Below are 16,755 nucleotides of genomic sequence, written 5' to 3'. Positions count from 1 at the left end.
CAGTGAACATCATTCTCAAAGCTGAAAACCTGAAAGAATTCCCGCTGAGATTAGGAACAAGACAAGGATGTCCGTTCTTGCCACTACTCTTCAACATAGTTCTGGAAGTCCTAGTCACAGCAATCAGAGAAGTAAAAGAAATAAAAGGAATCCAAATTGGAAAGGAAGAAGTAAAAATATCACTATTTGCAGATGATATGATACTGTACCTAGAGAATCCTAAAGACTCTACCAGAAAACAGTTAGAGCTTATCCACGAATTTGGCAAAGTCGCAGGATACAAAATCAATACACAGAAATCGATAGCGTTTCTATATACCAACAATGAAAAAGCAGAAAAGGAAATTAGGGAAGCAATTCCATTTACCATCGCATCCAAAAGAATAAAATACCTAGGAGTCAACCTACCTAAAGAGACAAAAGACCTGTACCCTGAAAACTACAAGCCACTGATAAAAGAAATCAAAGATGTCACAAATAGATGGAAAGATATACCATGCTCATGGATTGGAAGAGTTAATATTATCAAAATGACTATACTACCCAAGGCAATCTACAGATTCAGTGTAATCCCTATCAAATTACCAAGGACATTTTTCACAGAACTCGAACAAAATATTTTAAAGTTTGTTTGGAAGCACAAAAGACCCAGAATAGCCAAAGACATCCTGAAAAAGAAAAATGGAGCTGGAGGAATCGGGCTCCCGGACTTCAGACTATACTACAAAGCAACAATCATCAAAACTGCATGGTACTGGCACAAAGACAGACATATAGATCAGTGGAACAGGATAGAAAGCCCAGAATTAAACCCATACATTTACAACCAACTAATATATGACTAGGAAGCAAGACTATACAATGGAGAAAGGACAGCTTGTTCAATAAGTGGTGTTGGGAAAACTGGACAGCCACATGGCAAAGAATGAAATTGGAACACTCCCTAACACCATACACAAAAATAAACTCCAAATGGATTAAAGACCTAGATATAAGACCAGACACTCTAAAACTCTGAGAGGAAAACATGGGCCAAACACTCTCTGACATAAACGACAGCAACATCTTCTCAGATCCACCTTTCAGAGTATTGACAATAAAAAGAAAAATGAACAAATTGGACCTACTCATAATGAAAAGTTTCTGCACAGCAAAGGAAACCCTAAACAACACAAAAAGACAACCCACAGAATGGGAGAAAATCTTTGCAAGTGAAACGACTGACAAGGGATTAATCTCCAAAATTTATAAACAACTTCTGCAGCTCCATACCAGAAAAACAAACAACCCATCCAAAAATGGGCAGAAGATCTAAACAGACAATTCTCCAAAGAAGACATACAGATGGCCAAGAAACACATGAAAAGATGTTCAGCATCATTCATTATTAGAGAAACACAAATCAAAACCACGATGAGGTACCACCTTACACCAGCCAGAATGGCCATCATCCAAGAGTCTACAAACAACAAGTGCTGGAGAGGGTGTGGAGAAAAAGGAACCCTAATACACCGCTGGTGGGATTGTAAATTGGTGCAAACACTGTGGAAAACAGTATGGAGATGCCTCAGAAAACTAAACATAGAACTACCATTTGATCCAGCAATCCCACTCCTGGGCATCTATCCAGAGAAAACCACGACTCACAAAGACACATGTTCTCCAATGTTCATTGTAGCACTATTTACAATAGCCAAGACATGGAAACAACCTAAATGTCCATCGACAGAGGAGTGGATCCAGAAGAGGTGGTACATATACACAATGGAATATTAGCCATCAAAAAGAACGAAATACCAGCATTTTTAGCAACATGGATGGACCTAGAAACTATCATGCTAAGTGAAGTCAGCCATACAATGAGACACCAACATCAAATGCTTTCACAGACATGTGGAATCTGAAAAAAGGTCAGACTGAACTTCTTTGCAGAACAGATGCTGACTCACAGACATTGAAAAACTTATGGTCTCCAGAGGAGACAGTTTGGGGGGTGGAGGGATGTGCCTGGGCTGTGGGATGGAAATCCTGGAAAATTGGATTGTTATGATCATTATACAACTACAGATGTGATAAATTCATTTGATTAATTAAAAAAATGAAAATAAATAAATAAATATAAAACAAACAAACAATAAATAAAAATTAAAAAAAAAAAAAAAAAAGCCAGCCGAAGACCTGTGAAAAGACAGTTCACATTCAATTTAGGACTTTGTTGACAGGAGGAAAATAATTAAAGGGAAATTAATAATTAAAAGTTTAAAAATTTGTGTAAGAAACACAAAGGCAACTTCATAAGAAGTAGAGATTAAGGTATGCCATCCCCACAGATTTTATTTTTTTATTTTATCAGATTTACAGGAGTTCTCAAATTGCCTTCTTTGAAGGAGGCTATGAATCCTAAGGTGGGCTTTTATAGGGACAATGGAAGTATATCTCGTAGTATTTTATAAGGATTGGGGCCCTAGGTATTTTTCAACCACTATATGTCATAGAGACCCAAAGAAATAGAGGTATGTATATATCATATATAGAGATAAAAAGTGTTTTCTGCATCTATTCTAGTTCTTCCAAACAACACAATGCTTCAGCAGTTCGGTGGGAATTCAGGGATAGACTGCATCATGTGCTGGGCTCTGGAAGTTACATTTTTATCATATAATTGTTTATATGCTGAAGATTATTTCATTTGGAGATTTGTTTTATATATGGTTGATTTTGTGAAATTTTAACTTGACTTTAAATCTTCAAATAGTGGCATTTAAAAGACTTAATGTTGGATTAATTAAAAGAAAGTACTGCTAAGGGAACACAATTTCCTGCATACTGATGCTGCTGAAGGGACCTAGGTTTTTTCCAGTTTCTTTCTTGTTAACATTGAGTAAAACAAAGAGACAATATTTTGGACTTTAATGTCTTGTGTAACTAATTGGAAGATATTTCTTATTGAAGCATATATATCTCTACCTTTAACTAGAAATGAAAGTTTATATTTCAGTTTGATTCATTTTTACATCATTAGCATTTGTTATTTGAGATAGTTAATACTTTTTTTACTTTCATAATGTAAAAATCTCTACATAGCTATATTGGACAGTTTATCTGGAAGTGAGACGAAGAATATGCTGGGAAGTGAAAGTCCCACCAAAGGTATAGTGTGCTTGGAGTTATCTTAATTGCTATGGAAGATATGGGGAGAGATAGCTAACAGTTCTCTTCCAGGAGTTTGATGGTGTCTTGTTTTACATTTAAGTCTTTTAAGCCATTTTGAGTTTATTTTCATGTATGGTGTGAGGGTGTGTTCTAGTTTCATTGATTTATAAGCAGCTGGCCAGTTTTCCCCAGCAATGCTTGCTGAAAAGACCGTCTTTTTCCCATTTTTATGTTCTTGCCTCCTTTGTCAAAGATTAATTGACCATAGGTGTCTGGGTTTATTTCAGGGTTCTCTATTCTGTTCCATTGGTTTGTCTTCTGTTTTTGTTCCAGTACCACACTGTCTTGATGACTGTGGTTTTGTAATATTGCCTGAAGTCTGGGAGAGTTATGCCTCCTGCTTGGTTTTTGTTCTTCAGAATTGCTTTGGCAATTCTGGGTCTTTTGTGGTTCCACATAAATTTTTGGATTGTTTGTTCTAGTTCTGTGATAATGTCCTGGGTAATTTGATAGGGATTGCATTGAAATTTTAGATTGCTTTGGGTAGTATGGCCATTTTTACAAAATTAATTTTTCCAACCCAGGAGCTTGGAATATCTCGTTCCATTTCTTTACATCTTCTTTAATTTCCTTGATTAATGTTTTATAGTTCTCAGCACATTACCTCCTCGGTCAGGTGTATTCCCAGGTATTTGATTCTTTTGGGGTGCAATTTTAAAAGGTATTGCATTTTTGTATTCCTTTTCTAGTATTTCATTGTGAGTATACAGAAATGTGACTGATTTCTGAATGTTAGTCTTATATCCTGCTACTTTGCTGAATTTGTTGATCAGTTCAAGTAGTTTTTTGGTTGAGTCATTAGTCCTTCTGTATATAGTATCATGTCATCTGCATCCAGTGACAGTTTTACCACTTCTCTTCCTATTTGGATGCCTTTTATTTATTTTGTTTGTCTGATTGCTGTGGCTAGGAGTTCCAGTACTATGCTGAAAAACAGTGGTGAGAGTGGACATCCTTGTCTTGTTCCAGATTTTAGTGGGAAGGCTTTCAGCTTTTCTCCATTGAGTATTATATTTGCTGTGGGTTTGTCGTAAATGGCTTTGATTATGTTAAGGTATGTTCCCTCTATACCCACTTTGGTAAGAGTTTTTATCATGAATGGATGTTGGACTTTGTCAAATGCTTTTTCTGCATCTATTGAGATGATCATGTGGTTTTTGACTTTTCTTTTGCTAATGTGGGCCATCCTCCTTAAACTTTTTCAAAAGGTTGAAGAAAAAGGAACACTCCCAGAGACGTTCTATGATACCACCATCACCCTAATTCCGAAACCAGACAAAGATATCACCAGAAAAGAAAACTATAGGCCAATATCTTTGACGAATGTAGATGCAAAACATTCTCAACAAAATTTTAGCCATTGGAATCCAACAACACATAAAAAAAAAAGTCATACACCCCAACCAGGTGGGATTCATCCCAGGTGCACAAGGATGGTTTAGCATATGCAAATCAATATCATACACCACATTAACGAAAGAAAAATTTTTATTAATTTTATACTCTGGTATTTAATACTTCAATCTGTTTTTCTTATATCATCTGACTTTTTTTTTCCCTGTTGCATCAAAAAAACTTTCTTTAAATAAAAGACTGCTGCTTCATAATTTGTTTCTTGCTTTATAAAGTCTGATTTCCCCTAAGTTTACTGTATATTGTACAGCTACCCTGCTGTTTATTTCCATTTTGCTCATTCTTGCACAGTGCTATGGGTTTAGTTGTGTTCCCCAGATTTAATATTTTCAAGTTCTAACCTCCCAGTATGACAAATTGGGACCTTATTTGGAATAGTGTATTTGTAGATGATCAGGTTAAGTTGAGATCATTAGGATGCTCTAAGACAGTATGATTGCATATCTTTATAAAAAGAAAATTTGGACATATACAAACATACACAGAGAATGCTATGTGGAAACTGGAGTTATACAGCCATAAGCCAAGGAAACACCAGAAGCTTGGAGAGGGGTCTAGAACACATCCTTTCCCAACACCCTCAGAGGGAGTATTGACCTGCTGAAAACTTGATGTCCCATTTCTAGCCTCCAGAACGGAAAGTGACGAATGTATCCTTTTAAGTTGTCCAGATTATGCTACTATGTTATAGTAGCCCTAGCAAACTAATACAGGCTGATAGAAGACATAAGGTTTTTTATGTCTGTATTTATGAGGACTGGATATTTTGCACTGATGAAAGAATGTGTGTGTGTGTGTGTGTGTGTGTGTGTGTGTGTGTGTGTTTTCCAGGAGTCATAGTGATTGAGGTAGTGTATCACTATCATGGTTGAGATAATGGTTAGGACCCCCAGACTCTGCTCTTCCTCCTTAAATTTTAGTGACTATTCTACTCTGGAGGTGTTGCAACACATTTTTCTTCTAGTTAGTATAGATCTTTCAAGCTTTAGTTCTGTTCCAGAGAAAGTCAGACTCATTGTTCACTTAATCTGTGTCTTCCTTGAAAGCAAATTCCTGATAAAATAGGAACAAAATAAAGGAAATAAACTTGCTTTTCTTTTCTCTCATATTGGAAGAGGTTAGTGAGAATTTTCAAAATTCCATATCCTAATCAGTTAGGTGATTGCAAAATAGATACCTTAGCAGGTGTGATCTCTGTCTTTGCTTTAGAATCTTCTGTTTCTTTCTTGTTGTTCTTGATTCATGCTTTTTTTTTTTCTTTTTCTTTTATGAGAGGGATAGTTGGAGGACACAAGTATTAAGAACAAAATAGTTAAGTGAAAAAATTTAATTTCTTAACAGTATTTCTTATTTAAGCTTTTTCAGACCTTAAGCTTGAGGAAGCTATTTAACATAATTTAACATTGTACATTCATTACTTTCAGAGCGCATTATGATGAAGGAGACAATCAGAACTATGAGCACTCCCAGGAGTAGATTTTCTTATCTCCAGTGCTTCATTCTTTCTTTTCATCTGGGATGCAGAATTCATTAGAATTTGCATTTAGTTGGGTGTCCAATTACTGTTCATGCCTGCTCTATGCCTATATGTAGAGGATATTTTTAGATGCATCATGCTATGAACAAGCTATTTCTTCACCTTTACTCCTGCTCCCCCTACACACACACACACACACACACACGCACGCACGCACGCACGCACGCACACACCCCTCCCCACAGACGGTGCCTTGACACAGACTGCCATTCATATAACTTGCAATGTCAGTATAAATTATGTTGTTGGTTTATATCAATGTGTACACTAGGTTTTTTCATCATTGCTCATTCTTTCCATGTATTCTATCTCTCCAAATTAAAGATTTTTCATTGAGATCTCCAGAATTATTTTCCATGAAAATAATGAAGGAATCCTTTAATAACAGTAAGTGGCAAGTTAGTCTGAAACTCCCTTGTAAATTCCTATCATTTCTGAACCTGTATGAAAGATAAATCCCTGAAGCTTCCTAAAATGAATAGCACCCTTTCTTAGCCATCAGTGTCACTGGAGGTCTTGTGCTGTTTTTATATTCTTGACTATTTCTATAATTATGCGTGCGAGTCTTCAGTGAGAGATCTGGGTGTTAAATATCATTTCACTCTTTTACTTTGCATGATTAGAAGTATAGTGACTTCAGAAGATGTTTGAAACTTTCCTCTTAATGTTAATAAACAGGAATTTTTTCTTATCAAATATATTTTGTTGACATTATTTAGTAGCAACCACCTTCATTTCAATACTTGAGATATTTGTTTTACCTTTCGAGATACATGCATTTTAAAGCCTTATGCTTACTCTGAGCACTTCTTTCATGTTCTCCGATAAGTTTTGGCTTCACCAATGGACAGTCACATTGTCCTTCTGTGTGTGTATGTGTGTGTCAAATTACCCACAGTGATCCAGGTATACTGGGAAAACTATACTCTAAAAGACTAAAAACAAATGTTTGGTACCAACTATGAAAAGCAATGAACGAGTGATAGAATATGATACACACTTGATTAAGGGAAGAAATATGAACACATTAGTAAAGCAGAGAGAAGTAGAGGATGTTTTCTGCTGAAGATATAAAGGTGTATTCAGGAGTATTCAGAGAAAGATATCAAATGGTGAAGGATGAGTGAGACTTCAGTGGGAACATTATTCCAGTCATGCCTAAGATATCACTATACAAACTTCCAATCATTCAATCCCAGTTTTGGAAAAAGAAAATAAGAAGGATAGTATTTATCTGTAGAACTACTGCCTTTTTTCCTTTTTATTCTTAAAGGATTTCTTTGTACTTAGGGTCAAGTCTCAAGTTGGTATCTGTAGAACTTAACATAGTACCTAGCAAATGGGAAACTCATATTGTTTGTTAATAAACTCATGAACTAATTAAACTAGATGTTGGTTTGTTTCTAATAATCTAAATATATATTTTCTCACAACATGCTAATTATAATGAATTTGCATTTACATATCTTTATAAGTCATAAACATACCAATTTAGGTTGCAATGCCAGTTTTAAACTGTTGTAATTCAGAGAGGGAAGCAAAAGATTTCTGAGTATCATTTCATATATTACATTAAAGTACCATTCAGTTTTGTATTTTGTCTCTTGTTTTTAATATTTTAATTTTTAAAAGTGCATAAATAAAACCACTGTATCTGTAAAGAATGACCCAAACTCCTGGACTTACAGTATACAGTAAAAATAATTCACAATTATTGATAGCTTATTAAGTGTAAACTGAAAAAAATGTACAACATGCGAGTTGTGAATTGTTTTATTTGGGGCAAAACGAGGACTGTAGCCTGGGAGATTGCATTTCAGAAAGCTCTGAGAATCTGCCCTGAAGAGGTAGAGGGGAAAAATCAGTATATATGTAATGTTGGTGACGGGCAGTAATACCGTCCAGCACATGTTTTTCCAGAAGGTTGCTGCTAGTCTCGTGACAATTATTGCTAGTCATGATCAGCTGAGGTCTCCATTAGTGATTTTAGTGCTTTTCTAGCTAGGAGGAGATGGAAGATTTGGACTCATAAAATCTTCTCCTTAAAATTTCTATCTGAAGGCCTGTTCTGCCAGTTTTTCCCAGAGTGCAGAGTGCCTCAGTCCTGATCTCCACCCTGAGCTCCTTTCAGGATGTGATGAAGGTCAGCAGCTGCAGTGGCTCATTATTTAATCCTTATAGAGGTAGATGGCAAGTGCCAATTTTTAGTTGGCACAAGAGCTGGTGATTTATAAGTTACTTCTAAACTAGTTCTAAGTGACTTACAAGTGATTATCTCACAAATCCCTGTGAGTTAAACCTTTCAGTTCACATTCACATTCTGAATAACCTTATTCTGAAGATTAAAAGCTCAAACACTGAGAAATAAGATGATATGCTTAATGTCATACACCTAGGAAGTGCCTAAACTGCAACTTGAAACAGCCCATTGGACTCAGAAATTTATGTTCTTAGTAAAGACATTATGCACATTCAATAAGGGATGGAGATAATTGTGCTAGAAGCTTTTATTACAGTATCATACATTAATATTTTAAGAAGGGATCCCAACTCAAAACGCAAAATATAGAAAATAAAATATATACTTTAATTTATGATACTTAAGGAAAATCAAATTACTGTTTTAGTAAATTGAAGGTTCTAAATATGTCCTTCTTAGAGATAGACCATACTTACAGCATATTCCTTTAAAAGTTTTTAAAGAGACTGTAAAACTTAGAACATTAAATTTCTAAAACTTAACTGAGAAAATTCTTTCAAATCAATACATTAATAATCCTTAGAGATATTATGCTCATTGTTTTTAGTTGAAAAAAAAATGCCCAAGTTTTGCTTGCTGGTTGTTTGTTTTTCAGTTTTCAGATTAATTTGCACTTCATTCTTTGGATGGAAAAGTCATCATATTGCACTACTGTGCAAAGATCGGCATGCTAGCATTTCAAACTAAGTGGCAAATTATATTTTGAGTAAGAATAGGCGATAACTTACATAAAGCAAGAATTATAGTAGTTCCTGTCGTAGCACAGCAGAAACGAATCTGACTGGGATCCATGAGGTTGTGGGTTCGATCCCTGGCCTTGCTCAGTGGGTTAAGGATCTGGTGTTGCCGTGAGCTGTGGTGTAGGTCGCAGACATGGCTCGGATCTGATGTTGCTGTGACTGTGGCACAGGCCCACAGCTATAGCTCTGATTAGACCTTACCCTTGGAATCTCCATATGCTATGGGTGCAGCCCTGAAAAGACAAAAAAGAATTATATATCCATAGCTTATAGAGTGGCAGTATAACAAAAAAAGAGAGCATTAGACTTTATTTTTGTTAATCCTTTCCAAACGTATTTCTTTCTTTATTTTTTTGGTCTTTTTGGGGACCTCCTTGCAGTATCTTCTTTTTTTGGTTTTCTTTTTTCTTTTTAGGGCCACACCTGTGGCATATGGAAGTTCCAGGCTAGGGTTCAAATCAGAGCTTACAGCTGCCAGCCTACACCACAGCCACAGCAATGCCAGATTGCAGCCGCATCTTCGATCTCATCACAGCTCATGGCAACGTGGGATCCTTAACCCTCCAAGTGAGGCCAGAAATCAAACTCATGTCCCCATGGATACTAGTCAGGTTTGTTACCACTGAGCCACAATGGGAACATGTTGTATACCAAAGTGACCCAATCACACACAATTCCCTCTGCTGTAAAGTAGGGCCCTACTGCCCATCCATTCTAAATGTTACAGTTTGCACCCACCAACCCCAAACCCCACATCCATCCCAGTCCCTCCTCCTTCCCCCTGGCAACCACAAGTCTGCTCCCCATGTCCGTGATCTGCTTCTGTTTTGTAGGATCATCTGTGTCATATTTTAGATTCCACATAGAAGTAATATCATATGGTATTTGTTTTTCTCTTTCTGACTTCACCTAGTAGGAGAATCTCTAGTTTCATCCACGTTGACATAACAATATTCTCTTTAACATTGTCATCAAATACAGTTATCAGTTCTTCCAGCATTTTATCATGCAATACATCTACTTTGCCATATTTATTATAAAATCTACCATTTTATCAGGCAAAACAGAATAAACAGCTATGCAGTCTTAGATGTGAAAAACAAATATTTTAAGAAAATGCTTGTGTGATTTTATAATTATCATTTATAAAAGTGTAAGTTACTGAAATCCTAATGATATCCGTCTCAACTGAAATTGTTTGGATTAGTGATGGGCTTTTGTAAAACTTGTAAGCGAGCTAAAATCTATTAGTGTTTGTGATGAGACAGAGAAAGAGAGTAAAATGTGAAGAGCAAGGAATAGAGAAGACAAACTGCTAGTGAAAATGGATGGCAGAATACTTTGATGGTGGTTTGGGAGTGATGGTGATTAGAATATTCGGTGTTGCTACTGAAAATGAAATATGGTCAGACTCCCCCAAGGCAGCACGTTTCATAAAATATCACTCTGGCATTAGCTCCCTGAGATTTATAAGTACTGAAAAGGTCTCTGCCCTATGTAAGGATAATAACACACCCCACTGCCAATACACATGAGAATTAAGATGGTTTCAAAGAATGGTTATAAGCAAAAACATTTTGTTTGTTTTTAATTAATAATACTACTATTTGCATGCATGAAATACTAATTTAAATATAATTTAATTGCTGAGAACTTTTCATTTTTCCAGCTGTAAAGAATGATATTCTAGCATAGTATAAACCATTCCTACTAACCACATGAAATAATTATAGTCTATAAAAATGTGGGCTCAGGTGAGACAGGTTCCTACTTTACAACAGTGGTTTTGTATTTTTCAGTGCCAAATTTTTTCTGACTGGCTTTTAACACTCCCAATCTGTTGTTTGTTTACACAGCTTAAAACTGTGCAGATAAATACATATGCTAAATATTACACCCCAAACAAGCCTTCTGCTCTTTGGGCAGAAGGTGATTTGGAATAAAGAAAAATTCTAAACCTTATGGCGGGAGATAATAAAGACAAATTCAAACTGATTTCATTAATCCAGTTTTCTGGCATGAGATATGAAAATTAAACTATCTTTTAAACATTTGGTTTGGTTTATAGCCTTATTTGGTAATAAGCATATAGCAAACTGATGAAATCGATAACATTCTCCAAATGGGGACAAAACTGATGAAGGCATTTGTAAGTAAGTATAAAGATTTTTTTTTCAGAATTCTTAAAGCATATATATAAATCCTAAGAAGTCAGATTAAAAAGTTTGGAGTTCCCATCGTGGCTCAGTGGTATGAATCCAACTAGGAACCATGAGCTTGAGGGTTCGATCCCTGGCCTTGCTCAGTGGGTTATGGATCCGGCATTGCCGTGAGCTGTGGTGTAGGTTGCAGACGCAGCTCGGATCCCGCGTTGCTGTGGCTGTGGCATAGGCCAGTAGCTACAGCTCTGATTAGACCCCTAGCCTGGGAACCTCCATATGCTGCTGGAGTGGCCCTAGAAAAGGAAAAAGACAAAAAAAAAAGTTCTTCATGAAGTCTGCATTTTTATGTAATTATATATGCATATATTGGTTAAATGTGCATATATATATACACACTTATGAATACCTACACATTGATTATTTAAATATTTCATAACAAATTATGCTTAACATTTCAAAACCGAAAAAGTATACTTAAGAAAAAATTTTAAATAATTTGCTTTCTTTGAGACATTTTGTTGTTTCTAAATTGTGATTGAAATTTGTAAATTCTCTTTCTATGTTAATATAGAATCGCAGAGATATTTAATTTATAAAATAACTTCTAATTTTAGTTTTCTGCTTACATGAATTCCATATCTTTGTTTCTTAAGACATTTGCATTAAAAGAGCAATATTATTGTAAATAATACTAAATTGTTGCAATTTGATGAGATTAAAATTTTAAAATTTCAAAGAAAAAAATTTAAATACTGTTTTATGTTATCATTATAGGAATTTTTATTATTGTACAGACTATCATATAAAATAAATTTTATTTTGATATGTCCTATTCAGAATTTGAAATTACAACATTAATGAATATTTAAATGTCAAATTAATTATCTTTTACTAAAAGGAGCCCTTAGTTGTATAAGTTTGTTACCCACTCTTCTGTGTAGATCATAAATTGCACTGATGACCTTGAGTTGAGAAAAAGAAATGTGGGAGTTCCCATGAGGATGCGAGTTTGATCCCTGACCTCACTCAGTGGGTCAAGGAGTTAAGGATCTGGCAATGCCATAAGCTGTGGTGTAGATCACAGAAGTGGCTGGATTCCATATTGCTGTGGCTGTGGTGCAGGCGGGCAGCTGCAGCTCCAAATTGACCCCTAGCCCGGGAACTTCTATATGCTGCAAGTGCAGCCCTAAAAAGCAAAAAATTAAAAAAAAACAAAAACAAAAACAAAACAAAACAACAAAAAAAAAAAAAAAAAAAAAAAAAAAAAAAACCAGGAGAAACTGAAATGCAAAGGGGAGAATTGGATCCCAGGTTGCAGGAGCCGAATCAGAATCTGTGGTGTTGGCTACCTGGTCATAGTGTTTCTAAAAGTAAAATAGATGAGCAGTCTACTAAATTCTTACATCATCTGTATAACCAGTCAGTTGAACATGTCTAATTTGAATCATTAAAAAAAAGAGTTACAGAGTTCCCGTCATGGCGCAGTGGTTAACTGATCCGACTAGGAACCATGGGGTTGTGGGTTCAGTCCCCGGCCTTGCTCAGTGGGTTAAAGGATCCGGCGTTGCCATGAGCTGTGGTGTAGGCTGCAGACGTGGCTCAGATCCCGCGTTGGTATGGCTGTGGCATAGGTTGGCGGCTACAGCTCCGATTGGACCCGTAGCCTAGGAACCTCCATATGCCATGGGAGCGGCCCTAGAAAAGGCAAAAAAAGACCCAAAAAAGACCCCAAAAAAAAAAAAAAAAAGAGTTACGATATTTTACTAAATTCCAAGTATTGAGCTAGTTCACAGACCTACAAAGTCTTGAATGAAGGAAAATATGTGTCCTTACAGGAAGGATTTCACTACTACGCCAAAATTTCTAATTTTAGTCTTTCTTCCGGCTTTCCCCCAAAGAACCTGCAGACTTTTCAGAGTATGTGTTGGGCAAAAGACGATGACAAAACTTTTCAGTATACTGAATACTTGTCTTATTTGGTCTGACACTAGTTCCAGGAGGCTCGAAATTTAACTGTGGTTCATTAGTCATAGTAGGAGCTTATGAAAGTCCTTAAATATTTTAGATATTAAACCCAATCAGATATATAGTTTATAAATATTTTTTGTGATTCTATAGGTGACATATGATTCTAAACCAGTGACATAAGGACCCATACTGTATGATTGCACTAATACGGGGTATCTAAAATAGTCAAAATCTGCCTCTAGCAGAGTAAAGAGTGGTGGTTGCAAGGGTCTGGAGGAAGAAGGAAATGTGGAGTTGCTGTTCAACAAGTGTGAATTTCCAGCTATGCAGATGGATGAGTTCTAGATATCTGCTATACGACATAATGCCTACAGTTAACAACACTTTAATATACATTTCAAATTTTTGTTTAGAGGATAGATTTTATGTTAAATGCTCTACCATGATAAAATACTACATTAGCAGAAAGCACTGCAAAAATGACTGACCAACTGAAGGATTTGCTGAGCACAAAGGGAATATAGAATGCACAGTGAAAGATATTGGTTTTGAATACCAGCTACAGTTGAGTGACTATGCAGAAATAAGGAATGTAATTGTTCTTAGGAATTTTTACCTTTTTTTTCTGAATATGTTTGGATATGTATGTATAAAGTCATATTTGTTTTCTTCCCTTTATTATCCTCTTATCATGTAACATAGTAAGTATTAACTTTACATCATAGTATTTAGCTATAGGGCATCAAAGAGATGAATGACATCACCGAAAGACTTTCCATCCTCTTATGGAGAAAGGATTAAGTTGTATGCAAGATAATTGCCTCATACTGGTCAGAAGTGTAACTTTGTTATTATCTTTATTTGGAGATCAAGTACAGTTTAAGGAAGAATGTATGAGTGCCGAATTGATAACAGGGGGAGTACAATGGTTAATTTTTGTGTCAACTTGGCTAGAATAAGGTACCCAATTGGTTTTTCATACATCAGTATAGATGTTACTGCAAAAGTATTTTTAAGGTGTGATTGATATATAAATTATTAAACTCTGAGTAAAGCAGAGTACCCTCCATAACATGGATTGACCTCATCTAATCAAATAAAGGCCTTTAAAGTGCAAAAACTAAGATTTCCCCAAATAGGAATTCTCCTTCAGACTACAATATAGAATCCATGCCTGAGCTTTCAACATGTGTCTTTGTGGAATTCAGACTCATGCAACTGTTATTACAATTTCCAGCATACTGGTCTGCTCTACAGATTTCAAATTGCCTGGCTCCATAATAATATAAACCAAATAAATCTATCTTTCATGTATATATACACACAATCTTATTTGTTCTGTTTCTATGGAAAACCCTCACTAATACAGTTATAGTCACTGCTAAACCAATGAAAATAAGGGGCTGTGCCTAAAATTTGGTCAAGAATTTTAATACCAAGATAAGTTTCATTACATACTGATTGGCCAATTTTTTTTTTTTTTTGATACTTGACTGCCTTTTGGAATTAAGGTTTTAGAAGCTAAGTTTGCTAAAAACAATGCATGAATTTTTAAAAGTAGTATTTAAATCTCATTTCTATACAAAATATACCAACAGAAAGAGAGAGGGAATAAAAACAGGTTTTTGTGTATATATTGTTTCTGCTTGTTATTTTTCTTCCTGTATTGTCATTCTGTAGATTTCCTGAAAATATTCTGCAGCAACATTCTGTCTTTTGTAGAAAATATGTACACTCAGAATGTCAACAACAAACATTTAAAATCCTGAGTAGCATCTCTAGACTATGTCTTTCTAAAAATATCTGTTTTCGCATGGGCACATACATAAAAGATACATGTACCATAGACTTTGGAAACCTCTGCTATTTTTTGTAACCATTTTCCCTTTCCCTACTTCTAAGCAAAAACAGCTTTGCTCTGCTTATAGTCCATTAGTCTGCATTTGCTACATGATACTGCTTGACTATAGCAAGTCTGGTTATTTTAGTTTTCCATGAGTCCAAGAAGGAAGAATGACATGGGTATTGTGTGTAATATTTTATTTCATAAAAGTGATAAATTTTACACTTAAAAAAACCTGTGTTTCCAAAATAAGATCATCAACACATTGAACAGGACATATCTATAGGGTGATAATGATATATGATTTACCCTAACAGCTTAACCATGTATTTGCAGTACTTCTGACAGAAACTATTTTTTTATTCTGTTTTTATATTGTCTTCAAAGTTCCAATGAAGACACTAGTACAGCTCTGATCTGACAGTAGAGCACATTTGTATCATTGTTTTACATTATTCATCCAAACAAGTTTATTGAGGTTCTGTTAAGTAGAAACTATTCTGCTCTCTGAGGTTAAGGTGCCCAATGAGTCACACAAAAGGTTTTGAATTTCAGAGATTACACTCTAGTGAAAGGAAATAATAAATAGTAAGCAACTAAATAAACTACTACACAGTTAATCATATTATTATTTATTTATCTCAGGCTTATTGGTTTTAGTTGATGAAGAAATAATTTAAATACAGGTAGTTGGTGTTAATACAGTGGCTGCAAGGAAAAATAGATTCCTATCACATTTCCTATGGTCTATTCCTTTCTTGGTCTTTAATATGTCCACTTTCCTCTTGCTGCATTCTTTAGTTACTTGTATAAATCAGCTGTCAGACATCACCCCATGCTAGTCACCCAGACTCAAAGTGATTTCTATCAAGAGCTGTAAGTGTTGTCAGCTTGTCAGGAATGCCATTGCCTTGTGCTTTTCAACTTTGCAATTGCTGCTTGATTGACACTTTTGAAATTCTGTCAGCTTTTCTTTCCTTTGTTTGCTTTATACAGAACAGAGAAGAAGATGCAATTCCTATCCATTAGCTTGGCAAAAATCACAGCTTCTGTGAGAGAAAGTCCAATCTTATAAATTCTGTATCTCAGAAATAGAAAAATAAAGATGGCTGAATGGAGACTATGGGCTCAGTGGCCAAAAAGATTACTGGTCTAAAAATTAACACTTTTAGTTCTTAAGTCTCCATGTATAAGTTAAAATACCATAATTAAAAATAAAATATTAAAATATATTTACTGACATTCTTCAGTGTGCAATAATAATATCTTTATTTCTTCACAGAAGCAAGTTTTATTAAATAGGTGTAAAACCAATAATCAATTGTAGATTTTGAAATCTGTGAACTAAAGTTAACTATAAGTATATTTGATTTGGGTTTTTTTTTTTTAATTACAATTTTGCAGAAAGCACTGATTGTTCCAAAGATGATTATTATTCCTGTAGAAATCATGGATGAGCTAGTGTGAAGTGTCACTCTGCCTTCAGAAGTCTAGGTGTCAAAACTAAGAAAGTGAGAATCATCTGCTTACTATTATTTGAAATGAAAGTGAGGAATACCTAAACAGAATTAAAGTACAGATGTTTAAAATTAAATTCTATTATGACATTGTAAAAATAA

This window comes from Sus scrofa, chromosome 8 (assembly GCF_054392235.1).
Source record: "Sus scrofa isolate SSC_HxYL_T2T_F1_AM1 chromosome 8, Sscrofa_HxYL_maternal_Yorkshire_Landrace_v2.0, whole genome shotgun sequence".
NCBI lineage: Eukaryota > Metazoa > Chordata > Mammalia > Artiodactyla > Suidae > Sus > Sus scrofa.
This window is presented reverse-complemented; position numbering follows the sequence as displayed.